At 43.9% G+C, this 26,595-nt stretch overlaps 1 long non-coding RNA gene across 1 annotated transcript in view; it reads right to left on the bottom strand.

Moving 5' to 3' along the window:
• Window positions 1–402: 402 nt before the first annotated feature.
• The window catches only part of LOC132657342 (uncharacterized), a 66,873-nt gene continuing 40,680 nt past the window's right edge, over window positions 403–26,595 (bottom strand). The window contains exon 4 of the long non-coding RNA XR_009595338.1: window positions 403–1,657. This is a non-coding gene — a long non-coding RNA (uncharacterized LOC132657342). The remainder of the gene's footprint in view (window positions 1,658–26,595) is intronic.

The raw sequence follows: 26,595 nt of genomic DNA on the forward strand, positions 1-26,595 counted from the left end.
GAGGACAGCCTGTTTTAGCTGCCAGCCCCAGAGGGGCAAGGCCTTCTTTCTGCTGAGATATTTATGATGGGTCTTTAGTGCAAGCTGGGGGCCAGAGTAGGAACAGGGGCTGCCAGCTATATCACCCACGTGACCGCCTACAACTTACTAAATATCTCTGAGTGAGACTGATCACTTCCATCCATCCCAGAAGTAGGAGAGAGAACTGAGGAACTAAGTCCTGGGGCAAGTTCTTTCCCAGTGCATGCAACAGGTATGCATTAAGCACCTACTGTATACTGGCCTCGATGCTGAGTGCTGAGAACACAGAGGCAAAAAGGATTTCTTCCCCTCATGGTGCACCCCGCCCAAGTTCTGGTGGCACATGAAGATCTCAGTCTGAGCATCCTGGATGGTGGTATTGGCATCTAATTAAGGAAAATTTTAAATTTGGCTTGCACAGGATATTTAGTGTTAAGAGAGGCTTTATTCTAAAAAGACTGCTGGAATGATTAACTGAAAAAAGTCCCCTAAAAAATCTGAACGGATAATAATTGCAGTTGAGATAAATGTATACCAGATCCTTGAGAACTGAGTTTTTGTTGACTTGTTTCTCCTAGCAGAAACCTGCCAACAATAAATCAGGATACTCCTAATGGTCATACTGTCTCTGATTTAAAGCCTCCTTTGTCTTTAGGAAGGTGGAGGTCATGGGCCTCCCTTCCTGCCAAACCAGGAAATCGAGAGGCTGGAGCAGGACCTTCAGGAATCAGATTTGGGTTGATCCCCCCACCTACCCAGTAATTTACTTAGAGTCTCCAAGATTCCATTTCTTCATTTTTAAGGAGGGTGTAAGGATTGCTTTGGCCTCACGTGTCAGGTGCTCTGTAAAATCAGCGAACCGATGCCTGTGAACATCTTGGCCCAAAGTTGCCTCACAGTAGGTGCTCAAAAAGTGGCTCTCCACTGCTCAGCCGCAGCTTCTAACTTTCTTCCAATGGAAATACTGCCACCTGCCCTGTAGGTGTTGTGAGCAGATGATTTGAAATAAGGTCTCTGCTGGGCTGACTACTGGGCTCTGCCCGAGGGGGGACATTTGTGGATGACAGCAGGTCTCAGAAGGAGGCTGGACATGTCACCAAGTATCCATCCAGGGACCAGCTGAAGGAGGTGCATTTACCTGCACCAGGAAGTCTGTAGGTTCTCTGGGGGAGGTTACCCAACGAACCGACAAAACACAGTCGACGACAAAGAGGCTGTGTCGCTCCCTGCGGTCGCCAGAAGAGAGGAACAGAGGGTTAACTGGTGTCCAGCAATAAAGACTTTTAGTGGCCATCATGGAGAAGGCGATGGCACCCCACTCCAGTACTCTTGCCTGGAAAATCCATGGACAGAGGAGCCTGGTAGGCTGCAGTCCATGGGGTCGCTAAGAGTCGGGCACAACTGAACGACTTCACTTTCACTTTTCACTTTCATGCATTGGAGAAGGAAATGGCAACCCACTCCAGTGTTCTTGCCTGGAGAATCCCAGGGACGGGGGAGCCTGGTGGGCTGCCATCTATGGGGTCACACAGAGTCAGACACGACTGAAGCGACGCAGCAGCAGCAGCGACAGTGGCCATCATCTTTTCTTCCTCCCTTGTTCCACGCTCAGAAGATAGCCTTGCAGAGGAAGGAACTGTGGGAATAGAGAAAAGGTCAGCATCCTCTTCTGCCATTAAAGCCTGTAACTAGGCTATGAAGAGCCCCCAGTCACCTATAGATGGCTTCTCTGGTGGCTCAGTGGTAGAGAATCCACCTGCCAATGCAGGAGATGCAGGAGATGAGGGTTTGATCCCTGGGTGGTGAAGATGCCCTGGAGGAGGGAACGGCAACCCACTCCAGTGATCTTACTTGGAGAATCCCATGGACAGAAGAGCCTGGCTGGCTGGAGTCCAGAAGGTCACAAAGAGTCGAACATGAGTGAGCATTCATGCACACACCTACAGATAGACAAACCTGGGGAACAGCAGACTATAGCCTGGAGAATCCCAGGGACAAGGGAGCCTGGTAGGCTGCCATCTATGGGGTCACACAGAGTCGGACACGACTGAAGTGACTTAGCAGTAGCAGCAGTAGCAGTAATAATGTACATAAAGTGCCCAGTCCAGAGCCCGGCTCTTAGTAAGGACTGAGCAATGGGGTCTTCTTTTCACCTTGATTTTTCTCATCACTCTTCTAAGAACTATAACAGTTTTCAAGGGAAACAGTGAAAAAGGGAAAGAGATGCTGTTGGCTTCTTTGATCCGATTGACTAGGCGGACACCATAACTTTCTCAGCAGCTCTTCAAGGGTCATCTCATGCATCTTTCCTTCCTTTCAGCATTGTCTGGTCCACAGTAAGGAAGTACTTGTTAAATGTCATTGATGCAGGTTTTGGAGGAGGTTCACAAGCTGAAATCTACATAAAGGTTTTATTCTGTTCAGCAGTGTCGTGTTACTGGAATTAAACTTCTGCTAAGTTTTGCCAAATTGTCTCCCAGAGACAGTTTCAATTTATCTCCTTTCTGGCATTGAATGTGGAGAAGGAAGTGGCAGCCCACTCCAGTACTCTTGCCTGGAAAATCCCATGGACAGAGGAGCCTCATAGGCTACAGTCCATGCAGTAGCAGAGTCGGACATGACTGAGCAATTTCACTTGGCATTGAATGATGCTATTAAAAAAGGAGCCTCTTTAGCAGGTGAAACAAGGTCTATTACTGTGTAATTTTGCATTTCTTTGTTATTAGGAAGAAAGAATGCTTTCCTTATTAGAGTTTCCATCAAGAATAAGTAAACAGGGCTTCTCTGGTGGCTCAGTGGTAAAGAATCCACCTGCCAATGCAGGAGACACGGGTTCAATCCCTGGTCTGGGAGGATCCCACATGCCTTGGAGCAACTAAGCTCTAGAGCCAGGGAACCACTACTGAGGCCACTTGCCGCAGCTACTAAAGCTCACATGCCCTAGAGCCCGTTCTCCACAAGAGGAGCCACTGTAAAGAGAAAACTGAGAGCCACAATTAAAGAACAGTCCCTGTACACCAGCACTTATAGAGAACCCTGCGAAACATCAAACACCCAGCACAGCTAAAAAGAAATTTTTTTTGAAAAGATTAAATAAACAAATTTGGGTCAGGCTATAGCTCAGATCTTAGCAGGAAGTAAGCTTAAGGTGGTCCATTACAAGAATTAATAGCAGATTCTTTGGGGTGAAAAACCACCTCCTCTATAGTGACAGAAGTACTTGGAATGACATTGCAAATAAGATGCTGATTTTCCTTAGTGTGGGGTACTCTTCCATCCTCCTGGACCTCCAAATGCCCAGTGATGGAGCTGGAACCCTACAGAACTCAGCTTCCTCCCATCATTGCCCGCCTCCCACTTCCTGGCCACCCTACCCCCTTTTTAGACGTTAATCTATTCAATCTTACAGATGCTAAGGTCGCTCACCTTCCACCCACACATCTGGTGAGAGGAGTGTTTCCCTGACTGGCTTGCATATTACCAGCATCTGTCAACCCTATTTAGGCTTTAATTGCTCTTGGGGCATTTGCAGGAAAAGCCTGCCTTGGGATCCACACACTCATATGAAAACAGTGCGAGGCACTCCCAAGCTGGAGTGTGCATTTGGAAAAAGTGGTTAAAGTTGACTTTTTATTATTTATTGCTGAGCTGTGGAGTCATCATAAAATCAGCGTCCAGCTGAGGCTCCCTTTAGTCCTGTTCAGCCAGCTGTCCCCCTGGTGGAGCATGTGGTGCCTGGTGGGGCGGACACATCTGAAGAAATCAGAAAAAAAAAAAATATATAAGGGAGGCTACCAAGCCCCCTCTGGAGGCCACTGATTCATTTTATGATGCAAACACCTGTCTTGTTTAGTATTAGCTGCCTGCGACTGTTGCACTTAAAAACAAAAGCATCATTTGCCACACCTCCAGGTGCAAAGGCACTGAAAGGATCTGAATACAGCACCAGAGACAGAACAGCTATCAGTTACTGAAGACTGACTTCGATGCCCAGCGGGTGGAAAAATAGAGATTCTTCCCAGAGACGGGTGGGTTGTGGGCACCAGTCTTTAATTCCTCCCACCCACCAAATAAATGATCCAGACAAACAGGCACCATGAAATCTCTTCACTGGCAGATGGCACAAAGCTCCCCAGAAAGTGCCTGGTCAGGCTGATGGGGGGATTCAGTGCAGGCAAAGCTTCGGAGTCTGCGTTAATGGGTGGGAAGGCGGTGGATGAGTTTCAATGAGGTGAAGTGTCTGGTAATGAAATAAGGCAGAAAGAATCCACTCGTGGCAGGCAGATGGACTCCGGGTATTGGTTACAGCCTGAGAAAGCGGTCTGGCAGTATCAGGCTGGGGTTTTAGAAATGATCTACAATGCGCCGTAGGGACTATCGTGAAAATATTGGCCGACATCAAGATGAGTATTGGCAGCAAGGTGGAGAATCTTATTCTGCCCTTAAGAGCTACAATGCTGTGGGCAGCTGTATTTGCACCATTTCCACGAAGACCTCACTCTCCAGTGATGTGAATAACTCTTGTCTTGAGTCAGCAAGCAGTAACTTTACATCTGTGCCTCTTTCTGAACTACATTGTAACCAACCCTTCTCAATCAGCAGAGGGTAGAAGTCAGCTCCCCTCCCCACAGTCTGGACACAGAGCTGACCTTTTCCCCTCTTTGTTTCCAAGGATTGTCTGGGTCTTGGCTAGAAGGTCTCCGGGTACCAGATCCTCCCTGCCCTGTGCCTACGGAAGTAACACTGTAGCAGGAGAAGTTTCCTAGTGGACATCACTTCCTCCATTGCCTCTTGCCCCCTTCCTATTGGGACCTCAAATTTCAAAGCCATATGACTTCAGGTGGGCTTGATCCACCCTCAGCACTCAGGTGGCTCCTAATTGGCTTAATGCAATCCCCTCATCCAGTTCTGGCTGCTGTATTTGGTTCAGTGATGAACAACTCATTTTAGGCCAAGGAACTGAAAGGAACAATTGCTAGGACCATCTGGGAAAGAACGTTCTTTTGTTTTCCTCAAAGGGGTTGCAATCCACGGTTTTCCCCATAAGAGGGGAGCCAACCTCTGAGGGAAGATGACTTGGTAAAAAGCAAAGAGAAGTGAGAGATAAATAGAAGCTGGAATCTAGATGACATTGCTGAGCTGCTGGATCAGTCAGTACCTGAAGTCCACATACCACCAGGCTTTTGGTTTTTTATGTTGAAGCATATGAAATTGCCAGTACCTATCATCCTAAGACACAAGGAAGCAAGCACATCCCAAGAAATTCTCTGAGATGAGACTCCTAACCTTTCGTATCCACATCAGCTCTTCACTATGCACCTTGACCTTTCAAATAGCTACACAGCTAGGGTCCTTGACCTTCACTTAGCCCGGCGACTTAGCACAGCACAGCAGCACACTGTGTATTAATTTTGCTTCAACACTGCATTTTCCACACTTGCGTTTCAAAACCAACAATGGTGCTTTAGGGCTTTCTGTGTCAAGGATAAACACATTTGCCTGGCCTTCCTCCAATAAGCTTTTCTAATCTTATTTTCCACAACTCCCAAATAGAAGAACCCTCCATTCCACTCAAACTAGACTTCATTCTGACCATAGGCCATGCCACATCCTGCCATGAGCCTATAATTAATGTTCTTTCTGTTTATACCTCTTTGTCTGTCTGTGTGTATGTCTCTCGCATCCCCGTTCCAGTATATTTAAGGCTATCTTGAAGGTAGCTTACATTTAGTGAGTCCTTTAATCAGATCTTTATTTCCAGTGGATTCCTATTACTCTTGAAATTTGTGCCACACAATCAAAAATTGATTAGATATTTATGGCTTCACACCTACAAACCCTGCCTTCTAAAGTTACTTGGACCATAGACTATATCTGTTTCATAAACTTTCTAGGCAGCACAATTCCATGCACACGGAAGGAACAAAGGCATAAATGTTGAATGACTGACACTTTCCAGACAAACATTTAGGCCATTCAATTTAGCACTAGATGCAAATGAGACCAGAAGCCTATCAATGAGGGCTTATCCAAGCTTATGTTCTGAACTTGAGACTTCTGCATATTTTTTAGCAAAGATCATTTATCTGACATCAGCTCTAACATACTTTCCTATGTTCAAACAAACCTATGGGTTTCAGCCCAGACAATGAGAAGGAAGCACTGATGCTTTAATACAAATGCTGCTTAAGAACCCTTGCAGGGTGCAGTCTCTGGTCTCATTTCCTGGGTCGAGGACAGGACTGAACCAAGGCCTTTTGCAGCCTGGCTTCTGTTTCATGCCGACTGAAGGCAAACCCTCGGTGGAGAGACAACTTCCTTTGAATCCCACAAGGCATCTTGGACACTGAACAGACTTACAAACTCACTGAACGAGTGAAGCGTCCACGGACCCAGAAACACCAAACCTATGTTTTTCTTAAAATAAACAAACATAAAGCATTTAGACGAGAAAGTTCTCAGGGGCAAACCACAGTTGGATTTTAGCAGATCTGAAAACACTTGAAAAATAGTCAAAAGACTTCTTGCTAATCCCCAAGACATTTGCAAAATGGCTCAACCTTTTTGTGACCTCTTGGCTATTCCAGAGCTCCATGGATGCACCTGTCCATCCTCAGACAATCCCCGCAGCCACACAACACATGTAAACAAATCAAGGAAACCTAAGGGTGGAAAATGGACAGCCCAGGTGGGTACTGGGAACAGCTATTAATTGTAAATACCCTTATTTATCTTTTTCCACCATCAGGGTTGACGGTGAACAGATACTTTTCTGTCTTACACTTTGCATTCTGAAAAGAATGAAGAGTAATTCATCCATTGGTAGTCTGCTTTAGAGTTCCATAAACCTCAAGTTGCCAGGAGGTTTGCTTCTTTCTTGAAATCTCTTCAGATCCCACTGGCTCTTCTTCTGCATCATAATTCTTTGAATATCTGAAATCTGAAATGTTGAAGTCTTCTCTTTTAAAGGGCTTAAGTCACCATAATTGTCTTTCTCCCAGTTATAATTTTCTAACATTGTCATCTTTTTTTTTTTCAGTTTCCTCTATTGCTCCTTGGAAGGAAAGCTATGACAAACCTAGAGAGTATATTTAAAAAGAGACATCAATTTGCTCACAAAGGTCCATATAGTCAAAGCTGTGGTTTTTCCAGTAGTCACGTATGGATGTGAGAGTTGGACATGGAGAAGGCCAAGCCCCCAAGAACTGATGCTTTTGAACTGTAGTGCTGGATAAGACTCTTGAACTTCCTTTGGACTGCAAGAAGATCAAACCAGTCAATCCTAAGGAAATCAACTCTGAATATTCATTGGAAGGACTGATGCTGAAGCTGAAACTCCAATATTTTGGCCACCTGATGCAAACAGCCAACTCATTGGAAAAGATCCTGATGCTGGGAAAAATTGAGGGCAGGAGGAGAAAAGGGTGACAGAGGATGAGATGGTTGGATGGCATCACTGACTCAATGGAAATGAGTTTGAGCAAACTCCAGGAGATAGTGAAGGACTCAGGAGCATGGGGTACTGCAGTCCGTGGGTTCCAAAGAGTAGTGCGGGAGTGAGTAACAGACCGATGAACAACGGCAACCTCTAGTTTTCTTTCCTGAGGGGCTTCCTTTGCGATAGAAAGCAAATTCAATCCGCTAACACCGATTTCCCTCTGAGTTCCAACTTTAGGGGGTTTCTGAGCAATACTTCCCAAGGTAACTCTTGGAGCCCACCCTTTCTCTGCAGCTTGGGAGAATTCTGAATCTCTTTCCTTCATTCAGCCATCCTTGGTAAGACTCTGCTAAGACAATCTTATTAATTGAAACATCTGAAAGTAGGTTGAATTTTAGTTTAACTGGAATATTCTGTGTAATCCACAGAAATAAGGCAACTGGGAAACTTGCCTTTTATTTGGCACCTTTTTTATAGCTCCTAGATCTCATTTTAAAAAATGGTGGCAGGATAAAGCAATGGAGGTTTTAAATCAAATGAAAGCTGAATGTGGACGTGGCCAAGGTTTCTTGCCTATCGCTAACTTCCATGAATAAGAGAGAAGAAAATTTCCTTCACTCTGTTAAACAGAATATTATGCTGGAAAACTATTAATTTTAGGTGCTGAAAATCAGGTATTTCCTGTAACATACACTAGTCTATACTTTTTTTTTTTCCCCACACAACTGTTATTCTTTCGATTACAAAAGTCACACAAGTTCATTCTGGAAACATTTTTTTAAAAAGAAGCAAAAGGAAGAAAATTTAAAATCACTCAAACCTCATTACATGGAGAAATGGAATGAATAAATATCTAGTAATTTAATGATAAATCACGTGTATAATTGTCTAGTATTTTACCTCTGTTTTTTTCTCATATTCTTTCTTTCTTGAAAAAACTAAAAATTGAAATCATATGAGACATTATGCTTTATAACTTACTTTTTCCATGTTAGAAGTTATCCCTAAATAGGATCTTTTTCTGGTTAAGATGTAGGGTTATATTCTAGTCTGCATAATTTTTTTTTCTACCATAAAAAACATCCTTGGATCAAAATATTTATGCCTAGAACATGTCTTTCCTTATGAGGCATTTCTGGAAGAGAAATTGCTGGGTCAAAGAAGAAGCAAAATTGTAAGGCCTTTGAGTACGTATTGCCAAACTGCCTTCCAGAAAGATTAAATCATTTTGCACACCCACCAGCAAGGTATAGCTGTTTCCTCATATAAATTTTGGATATTTTAATTAAAAATCCTGATAGCTACAAAATAATAGCTCATTATTTTTATTTGGTTATTAATGAGCTTAAATATTTTTATATAAAATACTGCCATTATATCCATATTATGTTACATCCCAGTAAGATGTAATTTAAAATTAGCTAATTTAATTTTTATATAATAATTATAGCAACTCCTTGTTTTCTCTCATATGTTGAATATTTTCAACGTATAACAACAAGGTCCTTCTGTATAGCACAGAGAACTATATTTGGTTTTCTATGGTAAACCATAATGGAAAAGAGTATTAAAAAAAAGAGTATGTATGTCTAACTGAATCACTTTGCTGTACAGCAGAAATTAACACAACAGTATAAATCAACTATCTTTAATTTTTTATTTAAAAAAATTTTTTTAATTAAAAAAAGAAAAAATGTTCCTTTCAATCTAATAGCAGCTGGGTTAGTAAACAAATCACAGGTTGCTGGGTAAGAACAAAGCATCTCTTTCTGTTTAATCAGAGGCTGTTTGCCCTGTAACAGTCTCCTGCACAGAGGTTCATGCCCAAGATGGGTTTGGACTAGGCTGCTCCTGAGTTCTCTCTCATACCTGACATTCCTCTTCCTTTTTCACTCTCAGAAGAAAAGCACCCGTGGTCCAGCAGGATGAGGCTCAGCGTGGAGGAGCGTGGGGTCAGGTGGCCCTGCAAGCCGGGCTGTGACAAAATGACTGCTCATCTGTTTGGTTCTACTCTGTGTGTCCACATGCCTGCCAAGTCCCTGCCACGTGGGGCACAACCACCATCTTCCTTCCTGTAAAGCTTGTATCTTTAAGGCACGTGGAACCTATAGCCAGAAACTGGGTTCTTGTACCAGGGCTTGCGGCTTTCCTCTGGCTGTAACAAAGAGCCACCGTGCGTGTGTGCCAAGTCTCTTCAGTCACGTCTGACTCTCTGCGAGCCCACGAACTATAGCTTGCCAAGCTCTTTGGTCCATGGGATTCTCCAGCCAAGAGTACTGGAGTGGAGTGCCACTTCCTTCTCCAGGGGACCTTCCCAGCCCAGGGATTGAACCCATGTCTCTTACATGTGTCTCCTGCATTGGCAGGAGGGTTCTTTACCACTAACGTCACTTGGGAAGCCCAACGAAGAGCTGCCAATTAGCTTCAAACAACGGACATTAAATCTCTCTCAGTTCTGAAGGCTAGAAGTTCTCCATCAAGGTGTCATTGGGGCCATGCTCCTCTCGGGACCCCGAGTAGGCTCCTTGCTCACCTCTTCCCAGCAGTCAGTGGTGGTTGCAGCTCCTTGCATCACCGACCAGGGCTCTTGACTTTCCCCCAATCAATAGAAATAAAATGAAGACCACACAGGGCTTCCCTGGTGGCTCAGATGGTAAAGAATCCACCTGCCATGTGGGAGACCCGGGTTCAATCCCTGAGTTGGGAAGATACCCTAGAGAAGGGAATGGTTACCCAATCCAGTATTCTTGCCTGGAGAATTCCACAGACAGAGGAGCCTGTCAGGCTGCAGTTCATGGGCTCACAAAGAGTTGGATATGACTGAAAACCTTTCAATTCACAAAGGCCAGACAAAGCTTTACTGGGCCTCTGCTGCAGCAGGAGGGTGTGAGAACAAACAACAGGTTCCTTTCTTGCTCCTGGATGGAGGTGGAGGTGGGGCAGGAGGGGTGAGCTTGTTTCTTATATGGGGTGAGGGTAGGTAGGGGTGAGTCCAGGGGTTGGGCCAGGGAGGTGGCTTAGATGGCTGGCCCACCCTTCTGGTATGCTGGGTGCAGGGGACATGCTCAGCACCCTGCTTTTGTTCCCCACACCCTGATTTTGCTCCAGGCTCTTCAAAATTGACTTTGGGTATTTTGGTCTCTTTGCATCTTTGCTCCAGAATTTGCCCCAAATGTGCATGCACACAGCTCCTTATAGTCCCTTACAGTTTCTCCGTATTTTGTTGCTGGAGGAGAGGTGTGTCTAGGTGCAGGCATGGCAGCACTGCAGTACAGGGTTCTGGGTCCCAGCCTGTGTCACTTGGCGCTCTTTGCCTGCAGCTCCATCACTCCCGCCTCCGACTGCATCATCACAGGGCATTCTCTCCCTGCATCTTCTCCTCCCTTGTCTCCTGTCCTGGATCATGAGCACCTAATGTCAGGGTCCCTCTCATATTTATTTCTCTAGCCCCAGATGCACCCAGTAGTCCATACACAGAGGGAGTGCTTGGAATGCATCATGAAAGGACGTGTATCAACTCTATGGCTTCTCTTTAGAGCCCAAGTCTTGAATTCGGGATATTTTATTGTCAGCTCTTCCTCTGAATACCCCTCATGTACCAAATATACTCCCCCAAGTGGAATTTCTCCAGGATTTTCTTCTCCACTTTCCTTTATTCTTGCTATGTTCCCTTCTCGAGTTTGTCCTGTTACTTATTTTCACTCCAGGCTCCTCAAACACTGCAGTTGGATTGTTTTGGTCTTTTTGTGTGGGTCATCTCATAATTCTACCTTCCTTGGCTCAATCCTTCCATTGATCTCAGAGCTATATATATAACTTCCCACCACAGCAAATAGAAACTTTGCTCAAACTCTAAAGCCAATATGTCTAAAACGACACCTCTGCCTCCCCTGGTCCCATGCTTCTTGCTTTCTGATGTCCCCAGCACAAATTAGAAGCAGCACCTATTGGCCAATAATTCTAGAGACCTGGGCCATGTCATGTGTGTGGGTCCATGCTGGAGCGGCGTTTCTCACCCCTTGTTTTCCGTGCATTTCTGCCATCGCTCCACACAAGATCTTGGGGTCTTTCACCCATCCTTGTGGCGGTGTCCTGACAGGTCTTCCTCGCTTCCGGTCTCCTGCTCAGCTAACCATCTTTCTGCAGAATGGTCTTGAGAGAAGGATTGATTGGCACAATTCTCTTGGTTGAAAGCCCCTCCTCTTGCATTCAAGGTCTCCTCCTTTCGGGATGGGAATGGATATTGGCTGGGAGCCTGGGAAGTGGAGTGACGCTGCAGTTTGTTCAGCTTGATTTGCTGGGTTCGACAGACCCTGATCAGCTTCTCAGGGATTGCCCTGTGTCATCACAGTCCTCAGGCCCCAGGTCCCCAAGTTTATCAGGAGGTGCCAGAGCTTGGCCGGCCATGCCTACGAGAGAGAGGTCATCGTCTTGACCTCATGATTATTGTGCAAGCTCACGAAGGGCAAAGATCAACTCCTTTGTTGAGCTGCGTTTACTTCTCAGCTGTTTCAGTGCAACATGGGGCCTCAGGGGCCTCTGAGGAAATCCTTCTCAAAGAACTGGTGTGAGGAGGATAAGTAAACAGCAGAGGCCCCTAGGCTGAAGCAGCAGAGCTGGGCGGGTCTCTGGGGCTACAGACACTGCCAGGAGCTTGGCTGAAGAAGTGCCTGGTCTGTGATTGATGGATGTAGTGTGCATCTGGGCTTCTAACCAGAAGGGCCGCTCCTCACCTTGCGGAATGTAGAATCAAAGGTTCCCACTGCTCCGTGAGGCCAGGGCTTTCCCAGGACAGGGCAGTCTTGTGTGCTACTTACTGAATGGGAGATTTTCTCTTGCCCTGGGGATCTGCTTTGGACCCGGCGGGATGTGTCCAGGGAAGACCATGGATGTCCTGGTTGTGAGTTCCTGGTCACTGAGGCATCCGACCACCAGTGTGGACCAGGCCCCTCCCCCTTCTCCATTGCTCACAGTTTTCAGGTGTTTGGGGGCTGTTCTCAAGGCCCTCACCCCCAGCCTCTGTTCAGCAGAGCTATAAAAGCAGAGACCCTTTCATCTCTTCGCCAGCAACAACCCTCCCTGCTCTCTTGATCGTCAGGCAAACTCGCCTCTGAACTCGGTCCAAACTGTCTGTCTCCTCAGGGTTCCACGTCTCCTTGACCGAGATCAGCCTCCAGGTGTGGTGGGTGATCAGCACGGAGGAAGGAGCTCTGTACACTGCAATTAGAGCAGCAATAACAAACAGCAGTGCTAATAAGAACAAGAGCCTAGTGCTGACAGAACACCTGGGCTTCAGCAAACACGGGGAAGATGCTCTTTCAGCCCCAGGAGCCCAGCTTCATTCTCTTTATTGTAACACTTCCGGTTCTTCCTCTCATTCCAACAGTGATCTGTGTTCACTGTGCGAAGTGTGCAAAACCCAGGAAGACAGAAATAATTCAAGATATGCTACCCATACTCCTGCCTCGAAGAGGTAACCGCTGTTAATATGTGGGTGTTTTTGGTCCAGATTTGTTTGATACACACACTCTGAAGTTCACACATGTAAATACGTTGCTAGAGGCAGGTTTCATGCTGTGCATGAAACTGTGCGGCACCAAAGGTCAAATGTGGGAAGAGGGAAGGATAAATTAAGAGATTGAGATAAACATACACACTCTGCTATATATAAAATAGATAACCAGAAAGGAGATAACCAAAAGGACCTATTGTATAGCACAGGGAACTCTATTCAATATTCTGTAATAACCTATATGGGAAAAGAATCGGAAAATGAATAAATATATGTATCAGTTCAGTTCAGTTCAGTCGCTCAGTCGTGTCTGACTCTTTGCAACCCCATGAACTGCAGCACACCAGGCCTCCCTGTCCATCACCAACTCCCAGAGTTCACTCAAACTCACGTCCATCGAGTCAGTGATGCCATCCAGCCATCTCATCCTCTGTCGTCCCCTTCTCCTCCTGTCCCCAATCCCTCCCAGCATCAGAGTCTTTTCCAATGAGTCAACTTTTCGCGTGAGGTGGTCAAAGTACTGGAGTATGTATAGGCATGACTGAATCCCTTCGCTACACACCCGAAATGAATACAACATGTTACATCGGCTTTATACTTCAATAAAAAAATTAATTGAACCGTTAAATTTAAAAAATAAATAAATAAAATTGTGTGTCCTCTTTTTTCCTTAACGTGCTAGCACACTGACTTTTCCAGGTCTGAGATCATCTACTGCAGTGTATCTTTTAATGGTTTTATAGAAATAAATATTTGATGATGTGTTTAGCCATTTTCTTATAATTGAGTCTATGGGTGGTTTCAGAGCTGTGTGGTTATGAAAATACAACAGAGTAAGGGACAGGATGCAAAAGGTGACCTGAAGAAACCATCTAGAGAAGATCTGATGGAAATTTACTTCCCACGTTCTGTGTTCTTACTCGCCAGAAAAATGGGGATTGTTCGGTATGGAGCCAGTCAGGGGGGGCAAGAGGAATAGCTCTTTGAGTGGGAAAGGAGGTTTGGAACAACTTTTCATGTTATATCTTAATTCCTTGGCAGGATAGATAGGGTTGTCCTGGAGATGGAATGAGAGAAGGGACACAGCCAGAAGCATTAGTGGTCTTGCCCACCTGGCCCTGGGAAGTCAGGAAGAAGACTCACTTGCATCTCAAAGGTTAAGTGGAGTCACTATCCCAGGGCGAACGACCCATGCCCCACTCCCTGGGAGATAAACCAACATGGTAAGCAAATTACCTTCACGGGCGCAAAAATGTTCTTTGGAGGAAGAGAATGTCGCAGGTCAAAACTCTTGCAAAATATATGTATTAAAAAAAAATAGCTGCTTCTGTTTTACTTATCTTTTTTTAGCTGGATTAGAAAAATCCAAGCCCTCCTCAGGATCTGGGATGGGGATTAACTCAAAAGGCACGTGAGGGATCTTTGGGATGAAAATGCCCTAAAACTGACTGTGGTGATGGTTACACCTATCAGAAATGTTGCTAAGAAATCATAAACTTGTACACTTGAAATGGGTGGATTTTATGATAGGTAACATACACTTCCAATAAAATGATTTAAAAAAATAAAATTTGGGACTTCCCTGGTGGTCCAATGGTTAAGACTCCACACTTCCACTGCAGGGGACACAAACTGAGTCCCTGGTCAGAGGACTAAGATTCTGCATGCCTGGAGGTGCAGTCAAAAAAAAAAAAAAACATTAATAGCCCTACCCCCAAAAATAAAGTCTAGTGTGAAACCAAGACAAGAGACTTTTTAAAGGGCTGACTAGGAATAGATTCAGAGAGGGCAATGGCAACCCACTCCAGTACTCTTGCCTGGAAAATCCCATGGGCAGAGGAGCCTGGTGGGCTGCAGTCCATGGGGTTGCAAAGAATCGGACACGACTGAGTGACTTCACTTTCACTTTTCACTTTCATGCATTGGAGAAGGCCATGGCAGAATCCCAGGGATGGCGGAGCCTGGTGGGCTGCCGTCTGTGGGGTCGCACAGAGTCAGACACGACTGAAGCGACTTAGCCACAGCAGGAATAGATTGAGAAACTTCATGGGAAGCAAGATGGCGGGATGCACGGTGAACATGGTCCCATGTGGCTCCAAGAAGCAGAGGCTATACCACAGCCAACCCAATACAGCAGCAGAGAGGCCCTCGGATTTGCTTTTATCCTCTCTGTCATTCCTAGCAGCCGTCTTCCAACTTCGTCCAGAGTCATTGAATCTCCAGGTAGAAAGACTGCCTGTCTGGAATTAGAAAAGGCTTTGACCTTCACTGGCTGTGTGACTTTGGGTAAATCATTTCACCTTCTGCGGACTCGGGTGCCACATGTGGAGAATGAAGGATGATGTCTGGCTCTCGAAGGCCTGTTGAGTTGTAACATTCCTCTAATGCCATGATTCATGCTTTATAAATGGTTATAAACAAATCCTAGAGCCAATTTTCTAGTTTCTCCTGTGCCCAAGGACAAACATAAATCATATTTAACTGGTGAGAACTCTAGCTAACTCACAGGCATAGCACAAGATTAAATGAAATAATAGACCTGAAAAGAATTTGATAAAGAAAAAAAAAACACCTAAAACTTGACGGGGATGTACACTATGACCACAGGACATCACTCTGCTTCCTTCTCGAATCAGCCTTTGGTACGAGTAGGAGGACAATGGAGAAGCGATTGTCATTTGCTGCCCTTGGGCTGAATTTCTAATCTGTTGGTTTGACTTAATCTTTAAAAGGGAAGTTCTGTCCAAAAACAGTGGCATTTATAATATCCTCATTGCAAAATAGGAGGAAATGCCAACAAAGAGAAGTATCTTAGTAGAGCATTTTAAAAGGGCAAGGAATTCTGGAGTGCAAACGGATGGTGAAGACAAGTGGTCTTGTCACGGTGTTTCTGCTCTTTCATGAACCAGCAAACCAGGTGACAACAGAACAGACCTCAGACACCTCGTGTGTCAAGGAAACCCTCCGAAAATGGACATGAGTTGGCCAGACATGTGGTTCTCAGAGCTGGTTTTCACACTGACAATGGGAAGGAGCACTGATTGTTGTTGTTCAGTTGCTAAATCATGTCGGACTCTTGGACTGCAGCGCACCAGGCTCCCCTGTCCTTCACTGTCTCCTGGAGTTTACTCAGATTCATGTCCACTGAGTCATGATGCTATCTATCCATCTTATCCTCTACCACCCCCTTCTCCTTTTGCCTTCAGTCTTTCCCAGCACTGATGGACATCAGTAAAGATGGGATCCAGGTCTCACCATCCAACATGAGATGCAATGAGTCATCTATTGGAGCTCTGTAAATATACATAAATTGATTCGATTTTTTAAATATTTTAAATTATTTATCTTTAAGATTTTTTTTTTTTTGGTGCGCACCATTTTTAAAGTCTTTATTGAATCAGATACAATATTGCTGATGTTTGATGTTTTGGTTTTTTTGGCCACTAGGCATGTGGAATCTTAGCTCCCTGATCGAACTTCTGGACGGTGACTTCTTAACCACTGGCCCACCAGGGAAGTCCCAATGCATTAGATTTTAATACCACTCTGAAATAACAGTTGGACCCTCCAACGTATATTGTTGACAATCGGCCAGTTGCCAAGTCTTTGCTTTGTGCTACCTGGACAGAGCCTGAGAACAGCCCTTCCCCCTCCACCCCCACCCTGAGGAGCACTGGCTCTTGTTTGCACAATACAGCTCGACATCTCACTATAACAGCCTTTCTGGCAACTTCCCCACAGCCCTTCGTTGGAGGAGAGCTGGCAGGGTAGCCCAGAATATTACTGAAATGTTAACCTCAAAACATGGAATTTAGTTCCAGGTGGGGTGGGTTTCTTGGGGGGACAAGTGAGTCTGAAAGGCAAAAACGAAATCAGTGCATCCCCTTTCTCCACTCTTCTGCCTCTTCCCCTGGGGTCTATGAGTGGAGATGTTTTCCAGATTCAGAATGATTCCATGGCACAGTCAGCTGTTGCAACACATTGGTTCATGGTGACTCATCCCTTTATCCACACTCTTACCCACACATTCCTCTCATCATTTCTTCCTCCAGTCATCCATGTCCCTCCATATTTTCTGACACTTATTGTCACAAACACTTGTTGATTGCCTTTCCATATCCAGATCTATTAATAAATTTGTTTCCAATGATGTAAAAATGAATGAGATGTGATTTTTTCTTCCAAGACACTCACTAAAGGCAAACAGAAATAGAAACCCAGACTTGTAGCCTAGTGGGTTAAGGGGTTTCATGGAGGGTTGTGGTGAGTGATTTGAAGCCTGGATTTATTAGTCCTGCTCTGAGACCCTCATAGCTGTCCATATCAGGTGAAAATTTTAATTTTCTTGACCATTGAATGAAGTGATTATTTTAGCATCATTGCACACAACAGCTTTTCTCTCTCACAGCATTTGGCTTTAGAAGGAAAATGCAGTTTTGATGAGTTCTAAGCATATACATGGGCTTTCCAGGTGGCCCACTGGTAAAGAACCTGCCTGCCAAGCAGGAGACACAGGTTCTATCCCTGGGTCGGGAAGGCTCCCTGGAGAAGGGAACGACAACCCACTCCAATATTCTTGCCTGGGGAATCCTATGGACAAAGGAGCCTGGAGGACCATAGTCCGTGGTATTGCAACACGACTGAGCACACACGCAGTTCATAAAGAAACTTGATTTTCCAAGGTGCCTGTCAATGTGGTCCTCCTCTCTTCCTCAGAAGTTCTGTCTGTCCGGGTAATTTTGATCATCTGGTGTGAAGGACTGTGGATAGGTGCCTTTTCCTGCAGGTAGCATCTGTGTTCTTAAGAGACTGGGACCCAAAGTGCATGTTTCCAGCGACACTGGAGTTTTATCTCACACTCAGCCTGGCCAGTGGACTCACAATCGTGGTGGAAAAGATCCAAGTTCTATTTGTTTGTGACTTTCACATTTGTCAATTATTTAGGAGATATTGTCTGAAAAGCTCAGCAAAAGGATCCAGCTATGAGAGGGTTTTTTAGTTTTGTTTGCCTTTTTTCATCAAGAAACCACTAGGGACTTCCCTGGCGGTCCAGTGGTGATGACTTAGCACTCCAGTGCAGAGGGTGCAGGCTCAATCCCCAGTTGGGGAGCTGAGATCCCACATGTCACATGTGGTACAGCCAAAAATAAACAAAGAAAAAGAAACCCCTGGTGTTGTCCTTAACAAGGAACCATGTGTTCACTCCTTGGCTCAATCCCACTTTCCCCATTTAGCCCTGTAATGAATGTTCTTCAGGTACCTGACACGTGCCTGCACTGAGCCAAGCTGCGAACACATTCAACCAACTCCTGGGTGGTGCAGCAAGAGGAATGCTGATCTCTGCGTTCATCTGGAGTTCTGTTTGCTTGATCCCATCCCCTTTCTCCCTGCCTTTCCTACTCCCATCATTTTCATCAGCACTCCAGGCATACAAGGGGCTCCCCAAAGGCATCTTCATCGATTGAGTCTCTTCTCTAATCGGATCAATCACTAATCACTCTGCCTTTAGGAGTTTCCCTGCAGGGGCCCTAAATAATGTAGGGATTCAGGTTGCTCTAAAAGCAGCTTAGTAGCACCCAACTGTGCAGCTGCAACACGTCCTGAAAATTTACAAAGTATTCATGTTTTCCAGCCTGATTCATCCCTGTCCCCAGGCGAGTGAAGAGTGCAGTCCAGGACCAGAGAGGAGCAGGGGAAAATGGAAGCTTACCTTCTCCTCTGACAGTCAGATTTGATAGACTTGATGCGCTCCATTGCTTTTTCCCTGAGTGACTGAATGCAGGACATGGAAGCTGCCTCAGAGTTCCCCCAGAAGAGGCCCCTGAAGAAAGTTGGAGAGAGGGGACAAGGGAGGGGACAACTAGGTCCTAGGATGTGTCAGGTGTGTGGTCAGTAGATTGAGAGTCCTGAACTCCAAGGGCAGACATTAAGTTTCTGCCTTTGGTTTTGTGTGACCGTGAGTAGCTAAGCCTCACTCTCCTCTGCTCCAGAAAGGCTGCTGGGCTCACAGGCACCACGCTGAAATGATGCTCCTGAGGCTGGACAGAATCTTTGGAAGGTATAAACACGAAAATTATCATGGAGCCACGCTTTTTCCCAGCCCTTCTGCACCTTGAACCCACTCAAAATGCAAAGTGTTCTAAACTGTAAGACAATTGCAGAAAATTTCAACAGTTAGCAATTTAATTTTTTGATGAGGAATGTTTGAAGCACATTGTAAAATATGTAATTACTTCCACTATTATTGTTACTGTTGTTGTTTGTGATCCCTCACTTTGCTGAGTCCCTTTGCTGGGAACCTAATGGCTCAGATGGTAAAGAATTTGCCTGTAATGCAGGAGACCCATGTTTGATCCCTGGGTCGGGAAGATTCCCTGGAGAAAGGAGTGGCTAAACACTCCAATACTCTTGTCTCCTCCTCCTCCAAGGACAGAAAAGCCTGGTGGGCTACAGTCTGTGGGGTCAGACAAGACTGAACAGCTACCACTTTCAAGTACATACTCAGGTTGCTCAATAGATATACTAGAATTTTTTTTATTTTTTTAAATCCTTTATTATTGAAATTCCTATATAAAATGTTAATGTCAGTCTGAAACCCCCTGCTAATTCTTTTTTGCCCCATGTAAACTGTTTTCATAAAGCATTAATTGACAACTGATTTTTTAGATACATAGCTGATTTGTTATCGTAGAGTTGCATGCATGCCTGTGCACTAAGTCACTTCAGTCATGCCTGACTGTTTGTGACCCTGTAGACTGTAGGCCGCCAGGCTCCTCTGTCCATGGGATTTTCCAGGCAAGAACACTGGAGTGGGTAGACATTCCCTTCTCCAGGGGATCTTCCCAGTCCAGGGATCAAACCCACATCTCTGAGAGCTGATAGAGTCTTTTTTCTTTATTAATGCATTTTTAATAGCAATAAATATTCCCCAACCCTGTTCTAACCATACAACTAAATATTCTTTACCTCATATTCTACACTACCCCCTTTCCTGGGCAGGTGGATGGGAGGGAATCAAGCCATCCATAAACCAAGTAACCAAAGCCCAGGGAAGTCCTCCTTCTCTGGGTGACTGGAGGTGATGAGCTCTGAGGGACTGACTTGTTGGAACTAAAAAGCACACAAGACTCAGAAACACACCCCAGAATGCAAATCTAGTAATTTACAGAGACAGACTGTTGTCACAAAGGCTGAAAAACTCAAAGTTTGTTTAATCAGCACCTTATCTCCTTGTAAGAAAAGCCAAATGCAATCAGATCAAGTTGTCTGATCAATCCGAAGAAACCAGTCTACCCTAGAGGAAATCAACCCTGAATATTCATTGGAAGGACTGGCGCTGAAGCTGAAGCTCCAATACTTTGGCCATTTGATTCAAAATACCAACTCATTGGAAAAGACCTGATGCTGGGAAAGATTGGAGGCAGCAAAAGAAGGGGGTGACAGAGGATGAGATGGTTGGATGGCACCACTGACTCAATGGACATGAGTCTGAGCAAAATCTGGAAGATGGTGAAGAACAGGGAAGCCTGCATGCTGCAGTCCATTGGGTCTCAAAGAGTCAGACACAACCGAGGGGCTGAACAACAACAACTAATCAGAAAGCTGCTTGCCCAGTGCGGAGCCCAAACCAGGGAAGCTGATGAGTCAGATCTTAAAGGCATCTGATTATCCAGTGCTGCCATGGGCAAGGCCAGTATACACCTACAGGTCTCTCCTTTCGCTGTATTTTTAAGGCTGACCAACAACACTGCACCTTGGACACCATTTACACATGGGAATATATTCAAACAAATTATGAATTGCTAGAAGCTATTCTCTCTGCCCTAGAAGATATTGCATCTGGGAATCAATCCATTGTGTGTTAATCTTAAGATGTGATCCTCACAGGAAACTTATTTCCTTCACTTCCTGATTGGTTTTTTTGGGGGGAGGGGGAGGAGGGGGGAAGGCGGGATGGCCTTTTGGAGGGAGGGTCGTGAAGAAGAGGGAATAAAAACTTATTGTAATTCCCAAGACAGGGTACATTTGTTCTTATTTCCAGAGAAGAAAAAAGATACAATTACACAATTACAGTCAGATAGTTTGAGACTGTTAGGTAGGTAGAACAGGGAAAAGGAGTCCAAAATGGCGGTGGCTACAAGACAAGGAAGGGAAAAGCCCGCAAAAATGGAACAAGAGAAAGTCCGAGGACCGGAGTGAGGACCTCAGGTAAAACAAACAACACTCCTGGCTGGCCCAGTTTACATAGGACAGGCCCAGGGAGAGATAAGCATATAAATAGAGGAGCCAGAGCCAGCTCTCTCTCTCTCTCCCATGCACTGGGGCACTCTTCTCCTCCTGTCTTTGGATCGATGTGCCCTCACGCCTCGAAGATGGATTTTCCTGCTATCTTCTAAATGAAATAGAGCTGTAACACTGAGCTGTAACACTGATTTGTCTAAGAGCTATAACATGGTCCATTTGAGACCTGAGAGCTATAACACAGTCTATCCGAGACCTGAGAACTGCGACACGCCGAGGGGGCTTTAATGTCCGTCACTCCAAATCTTTGTTGTGACGAGACAAAGAATCGAGGAACATACACTGGCGTGACAAGACCTAGCTGGGAATGAGATCTAAATATTATTGTGTTCATTCAGGCATCCCATGTTAATTGAGCACCCATTGTATGATGGTATTGTTCTAGGCCTAGGAGAACAGGACAGTAACATTCTTGCCTTGATGGAGCTTAGGACAATGTAGAAAGAAATACATTGGAATTCCAGACAGACACAGAGTCAAACCAACAGGATATGATGGTGACAGTGCCAAGGTATATTTCAAGGACTTTCTCTTTGAGAAGGTGACATTTGAGTGATGAGAAAGAAAAAGTCCTTTGGTTAGTCCAGGTAGAGCATCCCAAGGAAATGGAACCAGATGGGGCAAGGACAAGAAAGAGAGATTAAGAGAAAGACTGGATTATAAAAGCAGCTGGAAGTCCCTCGGGCAGACGGGTGGTGTCCTCTCTGATTTGTGATTGAAAGGGATCAGGCTCATTGCTCTGTAGAATATGGATTGAATGCAATTAAAAGTGGAAGCTGATCTAGGTCCTGATTTCCAAATTTAGGGCTTTTTCTCTGTATCATCTCGTGCACCTGCCTTATCAGATCAGCTTTAGCCTAACAGGCATTACAGCCTGCTCTAAATTACTCCTATTTATTGGGGAAAAGGGGCTTTCCAGGTGGTGCTAGTGGTAAAGAACCCACCTACCAGTGAAAGATATACAAGAGACTCTGATTCAATCATTGGTTCAGGAAGATCCCATGGAGGAGGGCATGGCAACCCACTCTAGTATTCTTGCCTAGAGAATCCCATGGACAGAGGAGCTTGGTGGGCTACAGTCCTTGGGATTGCAAAGAGTTGGACACAACTGAGCAACTAACAATGGAAGATGGCTTAGCTCAATCTGTTTGAGATTGAGTTTAAAATCTGAGGAATGAAGGACCAATGGACAAAAATTCTATTCACTCCCTGAAGGTTTCTATATATCTTGTAAGTTGTCTTCCTACATCTAGTTGTCTTCAAAAATTGTGACAGATAACATTCTTCTTTTATATCCACTCTAGGATTTTAGGCCAAGCTGGAAGCTGAATGGATGCCCTAAACAGCCACCAGCCAAGGGTTTTCTGCCAGTTTTAGGAAGCATCAGAATAGGAAATCAAAGACTGCATTAGATTATCTAGGTAGATTCCTATTGGTGTCCACAGATCTCAGATAGAGATTAAAATATCCACTGACATCAGCTTTTGCTCGGAAGAGTCTGTTTCCTCATGTTCCTTCTATCTGACCCTCAAACTGTATGTAGGGGTTCATGATTTATTCCCTCCTTGGGAATATCAAAGATTCAGAGTGATTTTTACCAATCATTTCCCCCAGAGGCTTTACAAGGATTTGGGCTTTTTAGTTTCCTATCCAGTTGAACTGAGATTGTTAAGAAGGTTCTCCTAAATTCAGAGGTAGATGTGTAATCCTCAAGGAGGTCTCCTTGGCTTGGGGTTGCCTCACCACTTTTTCTACCCTGGAAGACCATTTAAAGCGGATCATAGTTCATGGGAACATTGTTTCAAATGCACTCCTTTGAGGGTTAGCACAAAGATCCAGGGGACCAGAGCTGCAGTAATCTAATCTGGCCATTGGGGAAAAATAAATCACTGCTCTCTGTCATGTACATGACCTTCACCCCAGTTATATTTTTGAAATAATTATAAGACAGTCTGTCAGTGGTGTCTATGTGAGAGTTAAAACAGAATTTACAATTGAGTGGTCTGTTCACCCTTGGATGTAGTTCACTGTCTAGAGATAAATTTCCAGTTCAAATAAGAACAAGTCTGAGATTCTTCCAAAGCTATCAGTTCATTCAGAAAAGTCATTAAATGGTGTCTAACCATCTAGCTGAGCTGCTGACTGAGTTTTCATATGATGGCTAAATATTTTGCTTTGATACATCTAGCCTGCATTGAATTCTTGGCTAATTTTATTTATGAAATGGTGTATCATTTCAGCTGAACAGTAGAGTCTATAGTTTATTTTTAGTTCATGCTGGACACTGATGAGTACGACAGATTATTATTTTGGTCCGATGTGGATCCAATCTTACATCATTTCTTTGTGCTGATAAAGCTTTTTGGCAGCTCTCCACTGAGAGATCCTAAGTAGGAAAAGAAGGCCAACTTCGTTGCATTTTTAAACTGAAAATTTATCTTTGTCAATGTTCTTAGGACCAATGAGATACAATTGCCTCTAAATTGGATAGCTACAGACCCAACTGTATACTGCTTGTAAGAGATGCACATTACATATAACCTTTGGGGAACTTCCTTGGTGGCCCAGTGGTTAAGAATCCATCTTCCATTGCGGGGGACATGGGTTGGATCCCTGGTCAGGGAACTGGGATCCCACATGCCTGGGGGCAATGAAGTCCCTGAGACACAACAAAGGATCCTGCACACCATAACTAAACCCCAATGTAGCCAAAATTAAAATAAATAAAATATACAATATTGGGTTAGATTAAAATAAATAAATAAAGTGGAACCTTCTGGAAGCCTCTTAAAAAATATAACCCATGCAACCAGTAATCGTAAGAAAGCATGAGTCACTTTATCAGCCTCAGAAAAAATAAGCTTCAAATGGATAAAAATAAGCTTCATTCATATGTATGGCTGAGTGCTTTCACTGTTCACCTGAAACTATCATAACATTGTTTGTTAACCACTGGCCAGACTCCAATACAAAACAAGAAGATTTAAAAAAATAAAAATCTTGAAATCAAAAAGAAAAAAGAAGCTTCAAGACAAGGAGAGTTATCAGAGATAATTTTGTAATGATAAAATCTGATAGAATTAAAGACAGAAATAGACACATGCACAATTTTAGCTGGCAATTTTAATATTTAATATATTATTCTTTCAATAATTGATAGAATAAGTAGATGGTACAAGAATTGAATACAGAAGATTTGAACAACACTATCATTCAGCTTGGGCTTCCTTGGTGGCTCAATGGTAAAGAATCCACCTGCCAATGTAGGAGACAAGGGTTCCATCCCTGGGTCAGGAAGATCCCCTGGAGAAGGAAATGGCAACCCACTCCAGTATTCTTGCCTGGAGAATCCCATGGACAGAGTAGCCTAGAGGGCTATAGTCCATGGGGTCTCAAAGAGTTGGACACAAATTATAGACTAAAGAACAGCAATCATTCAACTTCATCAAACACATACAACCAAGTAGAATACACATTCTTTTCTGGTGGATGTGGAACATTCACCAAGATAGGCCAGATGCTCGGCCATAAAGCAAGTCTTAGTAAATATCAAAGTATTTGATCATGCAGAATATCTTCTCTGACTACAGTGGAATTAAATTAGAAATAAAAAGATATCTGGAAAATTATCAGTTATTTAGAAAATAGACAAACTCCTGAATAATCCTTAGAAAGAGAAGGCATAAGGGAAACATTTCCAACTGAATGATAAAGGCTAACACAATATATTAAAAGTCGAGGGATGTAGACATTTTAATACTGCTACGTATAATCATACAAGCTCTGAATGCTTACATGATGAAAGAAGAATGGTTTTAAAATCAATCACCTAAGCTTCCATGTTAAAGTATTAGGGGGAAAAAAGAGCAAATTAGAACCAGATTAACAGGAATGAAGGAAATAATAAAGATAAGAGCAGAAACCAGTGAAATACAAAATGAACAAACAATAGAGCAAGATCAGTAATACCAAAGGCTGGTTCTTTGAAAGATCAATAAAACTGAAAAAATTCTGGTTGAACAACTTTTAAATTAATATTGATAAAGGTGAAAGCAAATACAAATGACTAACTCAGGTATTAAGAGGAACATTAGTCTTGATTCTACAGTTATTAAAAAGATAATAAGGGAATACTGTGAGTAAGTTTATATCCTTAAGTGTAGCAATTTAACTGATGTGGAAAAATTCCTAGAAAGACACAACTTGCCAAAACAGACACACAAAGAAACGGAAAAGTGAATAGCTCAAAATATGTCTAATTAGTTTAATTCATAATAAAATGTTCACTCAAAGAAAATTCCATGAAAGATGGGTTTCCTAGGAAATTCTATGAAATAGTTAAGAAAGAAATAAGAGCAATTTTCTATAAACTCTGTCCAAAAACGAGAGGCCAGTCTAACTGTGATTCCCAAACCAGATAAGAACATTATCCTGACCACAGACCAATATCGCTCTTGAACAGACATCAATATCCTTAACAAAATATCAACAAATTGAATTCAGAAAAACATATATCAATAAAAATGATAAAATATCATGAGACAGGGAGGGTTTTTTTATCCTTAAGAATGCGAAACTGGTTTACCATTCACAAACTAGTGTATTTCACTGCAGTAACAAAGGAAAACGTTTCATGATCAACTCATCCACTCAGAAAAGATTAAATACAATGTCAAACCCACGCATGATAGAAACTCTCAGCATACTAAGAATAGAAAGCAACTTACCCTGACAGTGAGTAACCATGAATAGCCAACAGCTAACACTGTGGTTGGAGAAGGCAATGGCAACCCACTCCAGTACTCGTGCCTGGAGAATCCCATGGACAAAGGAGCCTGGTAGGCTGTAGTCCGTGGGGTCGCTAAGAGTCGGGCACGACTGAGTGACTTCACTTTTCACTTTCATTCACTGGAGAAGGAAATGGCAACCCACTCCAGTGTTCTTGCCTGGAGGATCCCAGGGACGGCAGAGCCTGGTGGGCTGCCGTCTATGGGGTCGCACAGAGTCCGACACGACTGAAGCAACTTAGCAGCAGCAGCAGCAACATTGTGGTAAATGGCAATTATAAGAAACTCCACATTTTGCCCCAAGATGTGGCACAAAAAGAGAGGTTCCCCCATCCTAGATTTTGAACTTATTCTGATACTTCTTCTTTATGTGTATGTATGTGTTTTTTTTTTAATTGTTCCTTCTTATCAAGCTTTATATCCCAGAGGCCAGACAGTTCTGGGATTTGCTTCTTCTCAATTACTGCCTCCTTCTCAGATCACTTAGCTTTATTCATTCATTTTCTCTGCATTTTATTTCACTGTGTGAACACATC

The sequence above is a fragment of the Ovis aries genome, chromosome 11 (genome assembly GCF_016772045.2).
Source record: "Ovis aries strain OAR_USU_Benz2616 breed Rambouillet chromosome 11, ARS-UI_Ramb_v3.0, whole genome shotgun sequence".
In the NCBI taxonomy this organism is placed as follows: Eukaryota; Metazoa; Chordata; class Mammalia; order Artiodactyla; family Bovidae; genus Ovis; species Ovis aries.